The following is a 6,969-nucleotide window of genomic DNA, read 5'->3' as shown; positions in this document are numbered from 1 at the left end:
AAGCCTTGCAAACACTGAAAAAATAACAAATCAATAAAAAGTTGTGATTGTTAAACAATCACAACTCGATAGAACCATGTTTTTTAAAACTGGTGCCTAAATTGAAATTTGGTATCTAATTAAAGTGAAAGGTCATAAATATTTTAGTAGTTAAAATGAAATATCATTGAAATTTGATACCTAAAGTCAACGGACCTTAAAATATACCCCTCGACCTCAACGTAAATTATACAGTAATTTCTTTTAGGCCTGGGCACGGGACGAAGGGGGGGACGAGACTGATCTCATCCCGTTCCCAATCCCAAAATTTGTATTCGAGACGGGATGACCATGGTCTCGTGGCAATATCAAACTATATGGTACGGGATGAGTTCGGGATCGGAATCTATGGTGGAAGGCCAGCGGTGGGGTAGCTTCTCCGAGCTATTCTAGTGGCTGGGAGGGGCTGGCCGCTTGAGGGAGGTCCTGGATCAATGAGGGAAGCTTGTCGGTGGTCTGGGTCGCCGGAATAAGGCCGGAACCAGTTGGGTTCTGGTCGTGGCTGTGACGGTGAGTGGGGTGGCTGGGTTCCTCTGTTGGATTTTCAGTGGTTCTGGGTTTGGGCTCGATAGTGTGGTGGTTCAGTGTGGTGAGTGGGGTGGTTGGGTTCTGCGCAGCACTTGGGAAGAGACACGGAAAAGCACGGGGAAGGGAAGAGAGTTGAGAAAATAGAGAGTTTCAGAGAATTTGGGGGGGGGGGGGGAGGGGAGACAGAACAAAAAAGAAAAAAAATAAATGAAAGTGGGGGGAAACAAAGGAAAAAGGTAAAATAAAATTAATTATATACGGGACGAGACGAGATGAGATTGAAATGTTGGTATTGTTCCCATCCCATTTTATTCGGGACCAGTATATGATCATCTCAAAAATTACGGGAACTAAATGGTATGGGACAGAACCAGGATGGGACGGGATAGAACTAGTATAGGTTCGGTATCCTGGTTTTAATGCCCAGCCCTAATTTCTTTGGTGTCGAAGATTGAGGTGTTGGGATTCCAATTAATTCAAAACAGCACAACCAATCCAATTAAGAATTGCAGAAAATTGAGAATAATCACCAACAAAATAATATTTGAGTCTGAAAATCAACCATTCAACTTATATATGTTAATTAGATCCTCAAGTTCTTTATTAAAAGGGAAGATGATAAAAATAAAGCACCAGAAATTGACATCCTTCACTCCGGAGTCTAGACCATAAATTATAAAATCAGTCTATAAATACATATTAGTTTTTGGCTTTTTGAAAGGAGACCAATTTCCTAACATGCGTCCAACTCTGGTCAAAGACAACACCTTCATAGTTCATGGTGGAGTTAGACAATGACTCATCCTTAACCTCAATCACAAGCCGGTAATTGAGTCCTGCTACGACCTGGGACTCACCTTGGACCACACTCTGGAAAACCAAATTCTTTTTAGCTTGCTTGTTGTACTCCGAAACTGCAAACTCTGCGATCTCTTTCACTTCGGGGTCGCCATTGTTCTTTATGGGCTGCCAACCACCTGTCAGAGGACCATGTGGTGGAGCTGCGATAGTGGCCACAAAAGGAAGGAGGAGGGCAAGAAGTGCAAGGATGCAGTGGGTACGCATTGTGAGAACCTTTGATTTTTGTTGAAGTTTGTTGATTGACTAGGTTTAGTTGTTAGAATTCAAGTGTGAGGGAGAGAGTTGGTGGTAGAGGGTTTATAATATAGCTGGTAGTTGGACGTGGATAACGGGCAGGAAAGTAAATGATTTGCCTATATGGAAGATTATAGATTCAGTTTGGTCATCCTTAAGATCTCTTTACAATATTGGTCATCCTTGAGATAACTTTCCTTTCTAATGAATCACTTTCTAAAATTGTCAAGTCCTTTTTAGTAAATTGCTCTAAATTATTATTTGCTAGATTTTGTTAATTGCCACCATCATGCCTTGATTATCTCCTACAGATTCGGGTGTTTATTTTTCCCCCAAAACTACCCAACCAGCCCAAAACGCTCAGATTGGGCCAAACAATGAAATTAACATTGCTCAACTAAAACAAACTAAGCTTTATTGGTTTAAAATCTTAAGACTTGTTTGAGAAGCTTAAACCGTTCATTTTATAGATTATCCTTTAAAAATTATCTCCGAAAATCAATTAAATCGAAAGTCATTATAGTTATCTAATTGTAATCAAATATATAGACAATTTCAGTAATAGTTATATTCACTATAATTTTATTTGATAACAATTAGATGACTAAACGAATTTTAATTTAGTCAATTTTTTTATTTTATAAAGATGATCTTTAAAGGCTGATATAAAAAATGAATGATTTTAATCATATGACTAAGTACAAAATGAGTTGGAGAAGAGAAAGAATAAAAAGGAAAATATAGCCAGCATTTCTCATGTTGGGAATTAGACCCTAAAGTGGTCTACAACATGTTGTCACTATTTAATTATGGAAGGTTGATGATGATTTTTACACAACTTTTTTTTTTGAATTAAAACATAAAAAATGGTTTTATCATATTATTACGTCTTGCTATGAATAAGTCCATCACGTATCTTTGTATTTGACACAATATTAAGAGCGCACAGGCTTTGTTGAGTTCATGCATGTTTTTGATCATCATGGCATGGTTATGGTTGCAAACTCACAACTAGGATGGAGGATTTGTGCTTTAACTAGGCCGGCCTTGATGTTTTATGAGATATTTGAAAAAATAACCCTTTTAAAAACTAATTAAAAACTTTTAACCCACTTTTTATAATTTTTAAAAAAATAACCAAAATGAGGATAGAAAATACTCAAATACCGTTAAAATCAAAAGATTTTCCAAGACTAACATTAGACTCTCCCTTCTTCCATCTCACGTCTCTCTTACTCCAACTTCTCTTAGGTCTGCCTCTCTTCCCTTCCTTACCTTAGTCTCTTCTCCACCGTCACAACCCACTCCAAGATAGATCCATTCCACCATCAGTGACCCGCCACACCCCCAAATCGCTGCACCACCAAGTTGTTATCACATGCCTTTTTTCACCGAACTCACTGAACCGACCAAGTGGCTATCGCACACCTTCGTCTCGTCGGACTCATCGAACCTTCTGCATGTAGGCAAGTTTTTCAAAAGATTCTCCTTTTTCCCTTTTATTTTATGGCATTGAGATGCAATTTTGTTATTATTTTGGTTTGGGTGTTTGGGTTGAACAAAGGCAATATATGGTTTGTGAGGGGGTTGATAGTTGATGAGTTCGGTAATGAGGAAGATTGCAGATACCATTGTGGTCGGAGTTGGTTTCCTGTGCAATTTGAGAATTTGGTGAATCGACCTCTCGAGAACAGCTTAAGTCCTAGAATACCCAGTAGGAAAACCTCGAGTACCCCTCGTGAACACCCCGAATCACTACAAGAAAAAACTCTTTGGGCGACGAACTGATTTCCTCGCCCAAAGTCTCATTTTGTGGTCCAAAAGTTTGGGCGATGGAATGAGTTCGTCTAGAGTTTAGTCGCCCAAACCGTGTCGCTCAAGACTTTGGGCGACAAACGTATCATTTCTATCGCCTAAAGCTATCTAGGGAAACGAATTTGGTTCGTCTCTTGAGGTAACTTTGGGCGACGAACAACATGTTTGTCACCTAAAGTATGTTTAGGCGATGGATTATTCGTCTCTTAAACATACTTTGGGCGAGGAACCACAAATTCGTCGCCTAAACATTACTTTGGGCGACGAATGTGTGGTTCATCGCCGAAAGTATGTTTACGCGATTAATAGTTTGTCGCCTAAACATTACTTTGAGTGATTAATTTGTGGTTTCTTGCCCAAATTTTATTTTTTATTTTGTAATTTAATATTTTTTAAAAAATCTTTATCCAAAAACTGTATAACACAAAATTAATAAATTTATATTCAAATATCTATACAAAGTAGTAACAATTTAATATTATATCCAAATATAATCAGTACAAATGATCACTAATGACCCCCTAAGTTAGTAACATCATCAGCATTGGTGAAGTCTGGCTACACTGGTCAATATTTGGTAGCAGCACAAACCCAGGTACAATCTTGGCCAACTGGCCGAACATTTGCTCTATTTGATGCACCGTACTCGTCTACTACGCATATACCACTCTTGATTCTTCTAGCTGGTCCTTCAACTACTGCACTTCAGTGGACAGGTTGACGAATTCTGCAGATAGATGAGACGAAGACTAGAAAGCCCTGACGTCACGAACCCGACCCGCTCCCATTCCGCGTATCTCCCTACCACGCCTAACACCCAGTGAATCTGTCGTAATACGAAGTCCAGCATCGCGATTGGGCACTGTGATCGACTCTAACGAAGTGTCAGGAGGGAACTGGATGGCCATCTCATCCAAATAACTTGCCTTCTTAGCCATCATTTCAGCCTTCAAAATGTTATACACAAGTTAGAAATTAGTAAATTAAATACAAATATAAAATATTGTGAAAAAAATTAAAAGATAAAAAATTAACGTGCTTCGTCATGCCCTTATCGTTGCCGGGTCGATCATAAACATTCTCGTAGTTGTCGATCTCTGGGAATTATGAATCGGCCTGCGCAAAGACCAAAACAATACTAAGGAATATATATATATATATATGTTAAATTAAATAATGACACACCTGACGATGCGACTCCACCCGGTATGAGAAGGGCATCAAACCACTATGATCATCAATCCTAGTGGCCGCTTTCTGATTCTTAAGATTGGCCTTCAACTTCTTATGTTAAATATTAGACAAATTGTAAATGTATTAGTGCATATACGATAAAGGAATAACATAAGAAAATAGGTTTTTGAAGTCTTAAAATGTTGTAACTTACCAAAAATTCTGGACTCTGGAAATGAGCGCACAAATATTGCCATTGATCAAGCTAAGATGCGAGCTCTGGAGGAGGGTAGGCCAATGCCTCATCTGCCGACCCAAACAGTTTATATTCCCTGTGCAACTCGTGCTTCCATTGTGCGTAAACTTTTTTCAATAACTTCTCAACATACTCATCTATATCCGGATCCTTTATCTGGATGTCATAATTTACTTGAAAAGAATAAATATTAAATTGTTAGGAATGATTAAATTCATCATTTTGCATTAATCGAAATATACTCACCGAGATGAAGCCCATGATGCTCCTCTTGATGACATCATAAACATTTTCCTAACTGGGGAAAAGCATTAGGCAGTTTGCACGAATAATCACCTCGACTGAGGAAGCGAAAGTACTACGGACCTCCCTGGTTGGTCGTAGGTGATCTTTCTCAAGCACGATTCGAATCCTCTCATTCTTCGTGCACGTGATTAGGGACACCTTCAACCTTCTACTTATCTTCATCTTGTTTTTGGTACCTACAAAAGCAAATATAACATATTAATTTCCTTGTAATCTTATAACATCTAATACAATTAAACCTAAACACAATAATGTATTAACATTTTTCTTACCGTCTAATGATGAGGCAGTATGATTGGATAATGCAACATTATCTGCAACACCATAACTGTGAGAACGTCAGGCCCTTCGTGCCGACAAAAGATCTGACCAGTACTCGATAAGAGATCTGTAGCGGTAGTAAGGGTCGATGCGGCCTAGACTATGGGGGCGGCCTGTACTGCGGGGGCGGTCTGGACTACATGAGTGGATGCAAAACCGAGCCTTTGAGTTCTACCCCTGTTCGAGATCAAACTCATCTTCACAATTCAATAAATATTTATGTTTGTTAAAAAAGAAAACCAAAGTGATGACTTACTAATCTGAATCACCATTATCACTAGAAATATTAATTTCTTCATTGTCTGAGCTACTTGCATTTCCCACTTCATCATCATCATCAACAATTAAATCATTAACATCAATTCGCAGAAGTGGCCCAAGATCAATTGATAAGACATCGATCTCAATTAGAGGAACATCATCTATCTCGACTTATTATATGATAACATCATTGTTGTATGGATTTGGTATGTTCGAAAATGAATCATCTTGGTAGGCCACGTCATCCTGATTTTCCTTCTTCAGAATATCCCATACATTTCGATGCGAAATCATTTGAGCTACTTTCCAACCCCCACCCGCCTTAGGATCATCCAGATAAGATACAAGTTTCGACAGTGGCAAGAATAAAGGGATCATTTTTATACCATCGAGTGTTATATGTTCACAGATATTAAGTCATAATCGAGTTTAATACTGTTGTTTTTATAAGGGTCTGTATTAAACCAATGACACTTAAATAACACAACTTGAAAGCAGTGCGAGAACAACACTTGATGTACACTCGTCAGCTTGCCGTACAAATCTATTATGCCAGTCTCCAAGTTCTCTACACAAACCTCGCTATTTTGAGTGCTCAAGATGTCATCTCGTTATACAGTTAAAAACTTAACTTCATTCACATTACATCCGAAAAACGTTTCAACACATTTAATGCCACTTGTCAAACTCATTAACTCCTTATATAATGGCGAATTATCATCATTCAGTTTTTACATTTGTTAAAAGATAATGTAATTATTGATATTACAAAAAATAGACAAATACATGAACAACATGCAATTATTGTCATTAATCACTTACATATTCCTTAAACCATTTCGGAAACAATTCTCTGTGTTTTTTATCTACATGTTCTTTGTCCCATCCCAGATAGTCTCGCTTCATCAGTTTCTCATGCTAAATGCGCAAGGAGTCCACTTCTTTGTAATTATTGAGTATGAAACAATGAGCTACCTCTATGTCGTGTTTTGAGAATTCAACAGTTGTTTTAGGGGCTTCGCCAAACAATCGTGCGATTTGAGAAAATACCGAAAATGTCTCATTTCTGTCACCATCGTCGTCGTTGCGTTGGGGCCGATTGAATGACGTCTCAACACTACGGAGATACATTGCACAATAGGTGATGGATTCATTTGCAATGTATGTCTCCGCTA

General features: G+C 38.3%; 1 pseudogene; it reads right to left on the bottom strand.

Annotated features, from left to right (window-relative positions):
- Positions 1-1,266: 1,266 nt before the first annotated feature.
- On the bottom strand, positions 1,267-1,632 carry LOC147299771 (cysteine proteinase inhibitor 1 pseudogene; annotated as a pseudogene).
- Between the last annotated feature and the right edge of the window lie 5,337 nt (positions 1,633-6,969).

The sequence above is a fragment of the Dryas octopetala genome, chromosome 1 (genome assembly GCF_963921425.1).
Source record: "Dryas octopetala chromosome 1, drDryOcto1.1, whole genome shotgun sequence".
NCBI classification, from domain to species: Eukaryota; Viridiplantae; Streptophyta; class Magnoliopsida; order Rosales; family Rosaceae; genus Dryas; species Dryas octopetala.
The sequence above is the reverse complement of the archived record's forward strand: the minus strand, read 5'-3'. Positions and strand labels throughout refer to the sequence as shown.